Source organism: Cylas formicarius, unplaced genomic scaffold, assembly GCF_029955315.1.
Source record: "Cylas formicarius isolate icCylForm1 unplaced genomic scaffold, icCylForm1.1 PGA_scaffold_2__14_contigs__length_35257938, whole genome shotgun sequence".
Classification (NCBI taxonomy): domain Eukaryota; kingdom Metazoa; phylum Arthropoda; class Insecta; order Coleoptera; family Brentidae; genus Cylas; species Cylas formicarius.
In genome coordinates, this window is record NW_026844319.1 from 32,380,764 (window position 1) to 32,393,761 (window position 12,998).

Here is a 12,998-nt window from a genome sequence, read left to right on the forward strand (position 1 = left end):
ATACGTTAGTTTTAATATTATTAAGAATTTTGTTGGCCGTGCATTTTAAACGAGAAATTTAAATGGTTCTTATAGAAATTCTTATTATAAAAGTTTATTTTTGCTGCACAGTTTGACTTATTTTGTAGGTATGTTGAAAAAAGGTTAGTAATTTCGTTAGTTTCTGATAAATGTTAAATTTTGTGCCGCATGTATTGGAAATTTTTAGAGCTGACCAAGTTTTTTTGGAATTGTTTTTAAACGAGTCAAAGATATTGCTTCCTTTCTTTTCTTATTGATGCTAATGCAATATTTCTTTGATGTTTATAGCATATCCAGTCGAACTGTATTTGATCGATGATGATTTTTACCCGCTTTGCTACCAGCTGGTCCTACCCCTGACCCGGAATATTAAAGATGTGTTAGTAACAAAAATAGCATCAATTAAGCGTCAAAAATGCGCGTAGGCTCGTCAATAATCTGCACAAATTTATAATTTTCAAATAATCGCACGAAAGGATTCTGGACAATCATTAAATTAATATTAAGGCAAAAGATCTCATCGACAGTGGGTTAAAGGTAGGAAGAAATATTATCAAAAATCGGAGAACACAGTATTAAAATTTAGTTTTGGTGGCCTATAAAAACCATAAAAAGCATAGCTCCTGTTGGAGATTTTAGGCTTGAACATTAAATATTCCAGTTGTTGATTAGTAACAGAATCAATATTTAACAATTATACTCTACTTTTTTTAGAAAATTAATTGTTTGCCGTTATATCAAAAAACACAATATGGCGGGTACTCGATAGCGTAAACTTTTTATTTTATTTTATTAAACACTCGCTCCGCTCGTTGCCAAATAATTGCGTAATATACCATTTCCTAATTTTTATTAATACCCATTTCCCCATTACCGTACCTCGTCGTCCCAACGGGGACATCCGGTATAATGAAACATAATGAAAAATAAAATGTGATTAAACGTAATTTAACAAAACTTCTTTCAGGTTTTTGTCATCTTCTAAACGCACTTGGGTTCCTGTTCCGTCGGCAACGTGGAGCTCGCAAGACCTGATGTCTATATTCAGTGAAAATCATAAAGACGATTTACTGCTACACGTAGTAAAACGACTTTTAAAGGTATGTAAACATCTTAAGTGGTCATTCTCTATATTTATGCACTTACCGGTTAAAACGTTGACCATTTTGAGTACATTAATCATAAATGTGATAACGTTTGCGTTCGTAAATTTAATTTTAACGTAAGCGGCGATAGCCGTTTGCTTTGGATGATCCGGATATTTACACGTTACAGTAGACTGACGCCTTAATTGCTTTGAATTAGATCGCCGTTGCGAGGACCGATGATTTTGCCTTTGACGTTTATTGTTTGATCCACAACTATGAAAAAGTCTCACTTGTTAGTAAAGTTAGAGAGATGCGGTTTTCCTAATCTTCTGAGAAACAAAAGAGTTGCTATAGCCTATTTGATTTTGGAAATACGAGATGTTATCCGGAGCTTTGGATTTTGTGACACCCCAGATATTACCAATTACATCTGTGGAAATAGTAGAAAAAACATCAATAGAAACAACAACTTGGTGGTCGGAAGAGATCAAAGATAGAGAGGAAAACAGTTAGGGACTTGTACGACCGAATCACTCAGAAAAGATAAAATGAATTTCACGTCACAAATTGATGAATTGAATGAAAATGATGAATATATGACAAGAAGGCGCCGAAAAACGTTGGGAATGAAAATCCTTGTCAAATTACACAATCAAATGCGGACCGAAGAATGCACACCTCAAGATTGGAAAACATCTTTAATTAACCCCAAATGGGATAAATTGGACTGTAATAATTACTATTAAAAATTCTCTTTAAAAGAATAATCCAAAACACAATGATAAGGGTGTTGAAAGATAAATACAAAGAAAATGTTAACTACGTAATATACCAAAATAAAATTTCAGGGCCACTCGCAACCAAAGCAGGATTAAGACATGGAGGACTAAGCCATGTATCTAAAGGAGTGTTTGATAGAGATAGAGATAAAGATAATGCTCTGGTCCTGGAAGCAAGCTAAATAAAACTAAGGCAAAAAGTGATGGTGATAGGAAATGAACGAACGAAATGAAACTATATAAAACAAATTTCAATTACTTAGGACTAGAAATAGAGAACAACGGAAAACAGGAAAAAGAGATTAACAACAAAATAAAAAAAAATTAAAACTGTACCTTGTAATGAATGAAAACTTCATAAGTAAAAAACAAATATCAACAAAAACAAAAACAAATGTATTCAAGGCCAAAATAAGAAACACGGAAATAAGACGGGAGCTGAAAGGACAATAGACACTGGGACAATGTACATAAAAAAAATATTATAAAGTAACAATCTATTACGTTCTATTTAATTGCATTTCTACATAGTATCATCATTAATATACAAAATATTAAATATAATAATAATAAAGTATCAGCCGCTTAAAAAATCGTCACTATCACTACTGTCGTCACCTAGATCCATGATCAACTCCGCCGCTAATCGTTCTCGATAAATATTTTCTTCTTTTATTACTGGTTTTTCACAGCTAGACCAGCTTTGTACCGATAATTTAGCTAACTCTTGCAGAATTGCGTTAATTCTTCTTATATGCGCTTTCAACTCAGACCAAATCATCTCAGTCGGATTAAATATATAATGATACTTCGAAAATTTCAAGATTTCAGAACCACGAATATAATATATATTCTTTAAATGATTATTCTTTACAAATCGAAGAACAATGTAGAAGACGCAAAAAAAGAAAAAAAAACTTACTTGTAAGATAAATACGGTACCTGTAAACTTCTCTAGCAGCTTAACTGAATATCGTCTTCTTCCTCTTGGTGCTCTTCCTCGCCCTTTCTTGCTTGTTGTAATATGGCTTCATCTGTCAAGTCTGCTGTTGTAGGCAGCTAATCCTTAGTGACGTTTCTGTCGACATCACGGGCTTCGTCACTTATCTATCCATAGTTTATACCACGTCTCCGTTTGAACTTCCCCAACCATCCTTCCGAAGCCTTGAAATCGATAATGCAAGCTGTTCAGCAAACCTTTCTGCTTTTAGTTTTAAGATAGGTACAGAGAGCGGTACATTTTTAAGATGTTATTGGAACCACTGCAACATTGCCCGATGCAAATCTTAAAATTTTTGCTTTCTTAGTTTTTTACTGGAACTGCCTGCCGCTTCAGCACTTCCAAATCGTTCTATCTACCGAATTAAAACAACTTTGTCGCTTACTCGCCATGCTCGCCGTATTCACTAAGCGTGTCCTTTTTTCTTTCGGTATAAAGAGTGAGAAATTCGTTATACAGAATGGATTAATTCATATCTTTGTATGGAGACCTAATAGTACAAGAAATGTTCAGTCTTCACTGGACTTCACAACTGCAACGTTAGCGGCGCCACAATACTAATGCGCACACCGTGTAGACGACGTCTACGCCCATGGACGACCCCTAAATTGACCCGCAAAGAACGCGATTTAGTCGTATAGCGAGTGAGCGTCTTGATCCCGATAAATTCATTAGTTGTTATTTCCACGGTTTCGTGAAACTGGGCAATAATATATTTCTTCCCGTCGGATCCTTATACCTGCGCTCTGGTTTCACGATCACCAAGATCGCCGAGCACCTAAATAAATAAAAACGCTGGGGCATCTCACAGCGACATCTTAATAACGTCAGCGGTGGAGAGTTAACGTTTATTATCGGGAATCCTGATTTATAAGGGCAAACATCCGATGCCTATCTTCGGGTTTCGCCCCGTTAAGAGCAACCGTGAACAAACCATTTGTAAGCCACTAGCGAGTAAAGTGTGTCCCAAAGTGTACCGTCTTGACCTTTTGCTTACCCCGTCCCTAGAAAGTAATTATCGCGTTCGTACCTGGTGTTATATACCGGGTAAACCCATAAATGCGTCGCTCGAACATTGTCTCAGATAACATCCATATAAATAAAGCCAAAGCTATGAAAATGCTATGATACTTTTCTTGTTTGACCTTACTGTTAAAAATCCCTTTCAGATTTTCTTAACCATTTGAACTCTATACCTGTCATACCTAGCTTTGCCTAGGCAAAGTCCGCATTTCCGGGCCACTTTAGGCAAAATCCGGAATTATTCCATATTTCGGACATTGCCTACACTGTGCGTACTGTTGTTGTACTAGTATAAGGCACAGTTTGCGATAGAAGGAAAAGGAATTTGTAATAATAATTTATTGTATTACTAATACACCTTGTATTGTTTATGTATGTCACTTACCACCAAAGAATAGGTACTTGCCAACAAAAAAGAGAAGTCTCTTTGGGTGGAATTAGGGCTCCTGCTTTTTGCAGAGTACAAATTATAACAGTTGATAAGTTAAAACAGTTAAAAACGTTAATTACGTCACGTATTAGTACAAGATGTCGAATGGTGACACTTTTATATTTCGAAAGATGATCCTGATAATTAAAGATATATTTGAAATCACCATCAGGGCAAGCCTGCACATGTCCTCCAGAATTCACTTCTCGAAATAGCAACGGTTTTACGGTTATTCCCTTTTTTTATGCTTCGTCTTGTAAGAGGCTTCACATAGTTCTATCTTTTCCAGCACGACCACATTCCTTGTGAGCGTTATCTAGTACTTCAAATAATTCTTCATTGGACGCAAAGTATTTCACTTCAGTAATTTGCTCAGACAATGCCAAAATTAGATTTTTAATGCCTCCAACAAGTAACGGATTGTAACGTTTAAGACGTCGGTATTGAAAATTTATTTTAATAATTTCGGGCTTTGCCTAAAGTGGCCGGCAATGCTTGCTTTGCCTAGACAAACCTAGGTATGACTACATAACGGAGTTTGGCGTAACATTCTGTTGTAACTTTGATTCTTTATGTCTTGTATTGTTTGTTCTCACTGGTGATTAATTCATAATCTATTAATGAAATTTTTGTGTTAATTAGATGACTATCTACATATTTCGTCATATTTTTTATAAAATAGAGAGAACGTGTAATATGTCAACCGTCTCATGTCCGTTTCAAAAATGTATCTATGAATTCTTAATTTTTTTTGTCGCATTAAATGATTTAAACTTCCTAATAAATTCTTATTTCTATGATCAAACTAAAAAAAATGCCACTTATATGATAACAGTGTCATTGTTATGGCACCAACATTAAAAAACAATATGTACGAGGTATGTTCAAAAGGTAAATGATATAAGTTTTGTGAAAAAGTATTTATTTATTCAGCAGTATTGATGTTGTCTCCTTCCCAGACATAATACACTTGTGACAACGTTTTTGCCAATCCTAGAAGCACTTCTGGTAAGCACTTTCCGGTATAGCCGTGGGTTCTTCCGGCGATTTTCCTTCCTTCCTTTAATGGGTTTCTTGAGTTTTGGAACCAGGAAAAAGTCGCAAGGCCCCATATCCGGTGAATATGGTGGCCGAGGCATGATTGTGGTTTTGTTTTTGGGCAAAAAGTTAGACACAAGCAATGATGAGTGAGCAGGTGCATTATCCGTGAAACATTTTCTTCGTATTGCTTCTCGCAAATGGCACATAACCAAGGTAATACTTTTTATTGACCGTACGATCTTGATGTACTATGCCACGATAATCAAAGAAAACAGTAAGGAAAACCTTGAAATTTAATCGAACTTGAATTGCTTTTTTTCGGACTTGGCTATTTTGGGTTCCTGCGTTTATGACATTGAGAGATCCCCTTCGACGGTCTTTTTGTTTAAAATTACGCAGTTTCGAAAGGAATTTCGCTGCTACACGTTTCATGACCAAAACTTCGAAAAAAAAAAATGCGTGCCATGAGCCAATGAAGATGCCGACGTCTTCAGTCACTTCTCTAATAGCAACCATTTCTTTCACCTCTTCAACGCTTTCATCAGTTATTGAGGCGTCCAGAGCGAGGTTCGTCATCCGCGTCTTTGTGTACAAGCATAACAAAAAAAAATCAATAATTACAAAAGTCGCCTTGCTTTTTGAACACACCACGTATGTGACTGTTTTAAATCTTCCTCTGTATCATTGTATTTTCTACCTCATAGAACATAAAACCAAATGTTTCAATTTCAATTAGTAATTTAATGACTGTTAATAATTAAAGATAATTGAATTTTGGATAGCGTACTTATTTTGGTAATTATTGATAGTTTGTTTATATTTTATTGTATTCGTATTTTCTCTTAGTACCAATGTGATTTTATTATTCCTAAATAAACGTAAGTCCGTCCCTGATACATCTGCCGTCAAAATTCAAAACGATGCACCAAGAGACAAAATATAACTAAACCACGCTAAATATCCAAGCAATTGTGAAGTGTTATTATTAATAATAAGGGAACGAACGGGGATCTGTTATGAGAGCATTAGACGAGTAACGAGACTCCGCCTAAATAGGGGAATACCCGCCGTTTTATGACCTATCGCCTACCTTAAAGTGACTTGGTAGGCAGCGGTGAAAAGATAAGGTTGAGCGTTGAACATGCCAGGTCATCAGTTAAATTGAAAAATTGAGGCAGTAAATTCGGTGTGCCAAATTGGACCATTGTAAAAGTTTGCTAATTTTGGCTAGAGAAACATGTGAGTAAGATCAAAAATATACTAGCGAATGCTTCGCGTGTATATCTGCTACAGTCTTACGTAGCGGTAGTTGTCAAATTGTGCAATTTGCTAGTTTTTGGTTTAATTTTTCCAAAAAAGCACCGGAAAAAAAATCTACGTTGCTGTCAAATTTACAGGTTGATCCTGTTGTTTCGTATTTGTATTTTAATCACAGGTTGTCTGATATTGGCTCTTATCAGCCTTGTTACAGACGGTTTACCGTTTTTAAGTAGATTCTCACTGGATATGGGTTCTAAAATCATTATTTGACAACTGTCAGTATTGAAGCTTCCAAATTTGAAAATATTTTCAATGATTCTCAAATATACCTATATAAAACTTTTTTTTTCCTGACGATAACTACTATGCTGACTTTTATAATGGCCACTCAAAAAGGATTCTGAACTTTTACGAATTTAAAATGTTGGAGTTTATTTTCCCCAAATTTTTCCAAAACTTCCAATCGGAATAATTGTTTCTATTTGTCTTAGCAAGTTGCTTAACTGACCTACCCCATAGGATATTTAATTCTTGACCAGGATTTAAAACGCTAGTTTTCCTCCGCGTTTGAATATCATTTTGGATAGTATATGCAATGACAATATTTCTTAATTTTGCGTCAAGTGAAAACATTATTCTCGTATAAAACTTTGCGAAGCAACTAACTAAGCAAAGAACTTAGCGTTGGAGCGGCGCCATGATGATGATTCTGGCCTCAATATAGAAAACAGGAATACGACAAATTTTTTAAATCGGCGTAAAAAGACTTCTCGTTTTATTAAATAATATACAGGGGCTTTTAATTTAAAAAGGTATAACACTAAGCTTTTTCTTACACCTCGTCTATAAGTAATAATAATTACAACAATAATAAAGCTCTTTTGATAATTCGAGATTCAATCTGCTAAACATTAGTACACTGTTCCATCTAACCCGAAGAAAGAGGGTGGAAAAAAATAGAATCTTCGTACAAAGAATCTAAACAAAAGCTAATAATGATATTTCAATTCATTTAGCACACAGTTATCTGGAAAAATTTTTAATTTGCTTGAGGTTGATTTAAGTTTCTTATTTTATTTGGTAAATTATTTAAATATGAAACAATATTTATGTACGTCACAGCTATAGCGTATTTTATTACACATGGATAGAGGAGTGCTTAGTATTTTTACATATAGAACTTCAGAATGAAGAAATATTCTATTTTTCATATTTAGCCAATTAACTCTTTGATGTGTGTGACTAATTCTTTTTTAACTTAAGCAAGGGCCGTAAACTATATCCCCGTAACTTAAATGATATTTTGATATGTACATAAGCAAATCAATACAAACGCCTTTTTTTCACTCGGCAAAGGGCAGCTACGCTCTTAACTAAAATTCCATAAATTAACTTACAGTAAGAAACAATTTTAAAACAACATAAATAAATAAGTAAATGAGTTAACTAACAATAACAATAACAATAGATTAGGCAAGTAGGCAAAAAGTAAAATTAAAATAGTTGAACAATAAAATTGACAAGGCAACGAAAGCCAAAAATATAACTTTCTATATAATTTCCATTATTAGTTTCTTTTTAAAATTTTGTTTTAAAAAGGCTTATCTCGGGGTGTCATTAGTAGGACTTAGCAACTTAGCAGACACATTGGAAAATGAATTCCAATATACCAAACATCTTACGAATAAGGAAATCTTTTTACTTACATTTTTAATATAAAATAATTTTTGCCACATTTCATTTTATTAATTTTTTTAAATATAATTAGATATAAATTTATAATATATAATAATAATAAACTCAAAAATATGTATTTAAAACTTCATTAGTACCAAAAAATTTTTATTTCAATTTTAATTTTCTTTTACCAAAACAAATCATTATATTCAACATAAAAATCTTATATTCAACAATTTAGTCACGAGCGGAGCGCAGCGGAGCGAGTGTCTAAAAAAACATACCAAACATCTTACGAATAAGGAAATCTTTTTACTTACATTTTTAATACAAAATAATTTTTGCCACATTTCATTTTATTTTTTTTTTAAATATAATTAAATATAAATTAATAATGCATAATAATAATAAACTCAAAAATATGTATTTAAAACTACATTAGTACCAAAAAAATTTTATTTCAACTTTAATTTTCTTTTACCAAAACAAATCATTATATTCAACATAAAAATCTTATATTCAACAATTTAGTCACGAGCGGAGCGCAGCGGAGCGAGTGTCTAAAAAAACATATGGTTAAAATATATTTAATTAACGGATATTTCCATTTACATCTCATTTTCAGTTTTATTTAATTTTATTAAATATAAATTAATTAAATATAAAAATATTATTTCAAACAGTTTAATCACTACCGGAGCGCAGTAGAGCGAGTATTTAAAAAGAATGATAAATTGATTGATTATATAAAAATATAATTTCTTTGTGAAAACAATCTATTTATGAAAGTGTTCTCTCTATGAAGACGGTCATGCAAAAATAGCCTAGATGAAGTTTTTGTCTATCTATTCAATTACATGGTTTTTGGGTCTTGGATTGAATATTAAACGAATACATGATTTTTACATTTACATTTTCCATTTTAACATCAAATAGGCCTTTTGTAAACATTTAGAAATTTCCTCCGAAAATCTCAAATCTCCACAGAACGACTGCCCAATAGAAATCTCTCCCTATCACCCTTTCGGTCAAAAAGAATTACTGCGGATTTACTAGTAAACATCTCACAAACTCTGTCCAAGTCATGTGGCAAAAAAAGAATAGCAAATTTGTGCGTCGTTTGAATAATATTGATGAGAACCCGAGAACAGGAATTTTGTAAATATACAATGAAAAAGGACGACCCTGAAATGGTCCCCACATTGGCCAGCTAAGTAAAAATCTTTCAAATATTCATTTTCTTTTGCGTCAACTTCGCAGAATGGTGAGTTTTGATATATTGAAGTCAACTTAGTTTGGCTTATTTAGATATTTTATTAAAATATTTAGGATGCAAAAAAAGGCACTACGGATAATTACAAATTTTAACGAACACTGTAAGCCATTGTTTATTAAACATAAAACAATGACGGTTCCATGTATATTTATATTTCAAAGTGTTCTTGAGATACACTCCAAGACCGATAATTTGCCCAGGGATTCTGATTCTCACACCCGGAGTGCAAATAGTCTCGTGCTTCCGAGATACAGGTCGCAGAAATCAAAACAAAACTCTCCTTATATAGAGCTTTATATCGCATTGCCAAAATCTTTTAAACTTCAGGAGAAGATTAAAACTAAACTTAATAGAACAAATGCTCTCACTCTGACAAAGCTTTGCATGAGTCAAAATATTTTTCTATATAATAACAACTATTATAAACAACAAAATGGCACGGCTATTTGAAATTGTTTATCTCCTTTCCTAAAGAAAATTTCGAGTACTTTCCTGGGATATGGTATAGATACGTCGACGATGTTTTCGCGGTTTTTGCTACAATTTGCATGGATTTAAATGGATTTATTTCAAACTTGAATAATTACTTCCCATCTATTAAATTCACATATGAAATAGAAGGTTCTCGTTATTAAAAACAGTGAAAATCATATAGTTTTTGACATTTATTGGAAAGACACTAGTACTTTAAGATACATAACCAAAGATTCTAACCATGCTTTTCAACAAAAAATGGCAAGTTTTAATTTTCTAGTTCATAGACTTGTGACATTTCCTTTAAATCAACAAAGGTTTGAGGTGGGAAGAAGCCTTATAATAGAGGTGGCTAGAATCAATGGCTATAGTTTTATCGATAAGTTCATTAGGAAATTTAGATTTAAAAACAAACTTCAAAAATCAACGACTTTTCAAGCTGATAAGGAAAATTTAAAAGTAGCCTCAATTCCTTCCTCTCCCCAATATACAAGTGGACTCGATAGAGTCTTCAGGGCCGCAGGTCTTCGAAGTGTCTATCAGTCCGGATCAGAATTAAAAAATCTCTTGGGTAATCCCAAGGATATACTATATACCCTTGAAAAGTCGGGAATTTATGAAATATGTTGTAACGCTTGTGACAATTCATATGTAGGGCAAACCAAAAGATCAATTAATGTTAAATTTAAGGAACACTTAGCTCATTTAAAATTTGGTAGATTAAAAAAATCAAGTGTAGCTGAACATATGTTCAACAATAATCATAATGTAGATATAAGTAATTTAATATTAGTTAAACATGTAAATAATAGTAGAAAATTAGATGCCTACGAAAGCTTAGAAATTGTTAAGAGAGGGAATAAGGCACTGAACAAGGACAGAGGTCCAATCCCATTTAGCCCACTATACGCGTTGATTGGTTGCGTGAACAGTGCGTAATCCCCTCTCCCACAAAAATATTACAATATAAGTAATAATACAAAGCAAATTGCGCTCTTCCATGTAGCCACAAGAACAACAGCACCAACACCATAATCGTCAACAAAATACACACTTGTACATACATCGCAAATACAAGAAATTACGCGCATCATCAACTCATACGCTTTTGCTAAGATACTGAAGGACTTTATTGTGAGGAGGGACGTCGTAGCATAATGTATTCCATTAAATAATTTAATTGCGTTGCAGCTAAAAGATATCTGAAAAGTTACCGAAGTATATCTAGTAACGCAATATCTTAAACAATGACGGGCGGCTCGATTATGAATAACATTTCCTCTGCAAAGTTTATTGAACAAGTACTACGGGTTCTTATCAAAGAGGCATTGTGAACTGGCGAATAGACGAAGTTTTACTTCTTTACTGCGAAAATGTTTATGAATATACAATGTCCTCAACATTTGCATTTTGTTAGTATTCAATAAGAGGTTGTGAGCCCCAGATGCCTCCGAAATTATTTTTGGGTCTAAATTTATTTAAGTAGGGTATCATCCGCGTATTGATGAGATTTACAAAATTTAAGACAAGTAGAGAAGTCAATAAACTGAGATCAGAATAGAGGGGAAACCCCTCTCCAAAGCAATAGCATCTGAATGAGTGCTTCAACTGCCCTTTGATATCTCAGACCAAGAAACTTTTTAAAAAATGAAAGAGCTGTACCTTTTATCCCGAAGAATTGACATATTTTGCATACGAAGCTTTTATGCGCTTACATCAGTGACCAGCGTTTCAGGTATTTATCGTAAGTCGTTATCCATAAAAGTTTAATTACAATTGTTGATAAGGGGAAAATGGAATACAGAAATTGATTGTAGAAATATAAATACCATAGCAACCTACTGTCTGTGTCTGTGTAAATCTACATGTTAAACCTTATTTATGTATTTGTGTTAACCTTTTTTTTTTCTAAAATGCAAAATAAATCGCCCCATACACTCCAACAACAGCACTGAAAAGAGAAGAAGAAACATCGGCTACCGATGTAAAAAATCGCATTCGTCGGTATCCGAGTTATCCGCTACTGGTTCGGTATCGCGTTGTACGTAAAAGTACCTCGAAGAGTCGATCACTTTGTCCGCGTCAACGGCGACATTGCAGACCGCATTTATACGAAATCGAATGCAGATGAGTTCGAAGCTTTTCCTTTGACGTCGCTGTACGTACCGGACTCGAACCCGCATTTTTCCTTAACGTTTATTTGTCTTCAGATTAATTCGATGCTCTTTTTCTCGAGACACGGCGGGGCGCATTTTCTAGTCGACCAATTAAATATGAAACGGGAAAAGTTGATGGGGAAAATGACTAGAACTATGGGAACCACAAAATACCAGAGGACTGACTACATTTGGAAACTTTGATGTTTATTAATATAGAGGAAATTTTGATTTTGATATTTAGCGCAAATATAGTCAAGGTGTTGTTTTTTATGTGATATAATTCCCGATATTCTTGTAATGAACATACAAACGTCAGGCATTTCTACTACTAATGGGTATTTTTTTTCGATGTATAGAACTTTAAGTTGGCATTACTGTTCAAGGTGACGACCAATTTAACAGCTGTCAAGTGATTTATTCTCAGTTTGATTTGGCAATTCATCATGAGTAGACTCACCCCTGAACAACGCTTGCAAATAGTGCAATTTTATTTCGAAAATAATGGTTCTGTGCGGAATACGTATCGCGCACTACGTCCATTTTATCGTCGACAAAACCGTCCGTCAGAGCAGTTCATTCGATTAACCATGGAACGTTTTCGCACCACGTTTACTCTTATTGATAACTCGCATTCCCAGAGACGCCGTACGGTGCGTACAGAAGAAGCTATTGCTGCTGTAGAGCGTAGCATCGAGGAAGACCCGAATGAGTCCATCCGCCATCGAGCACAGGTATTGGATCTGTGTCCATCCACTTTATGGAAGATTTTG

General features: G+C 34.0%; 1 long non-coding RNA gene across 1 annotated transcript in view; it reads left to right on the forward strand.

Annotated features, from left to right (window-relative positions):
- The window catches only part of LOC132697919 (uncharacterized), a 136,949-nt gene that overhangs the window by 54,267 nt on the left and 69,684 nt on the right, over positions 1-12,998 (forward strand). The window contains exon 2 of the long non-coding RNA XR_009618321.1: positions 989-1,121. This is a non-coding gene — a long non-coding RNA (uncharacterized LOC132697919). The remainder of the gene's footprint in view (positions 1-988; positions 1,122-12,998) is intronic.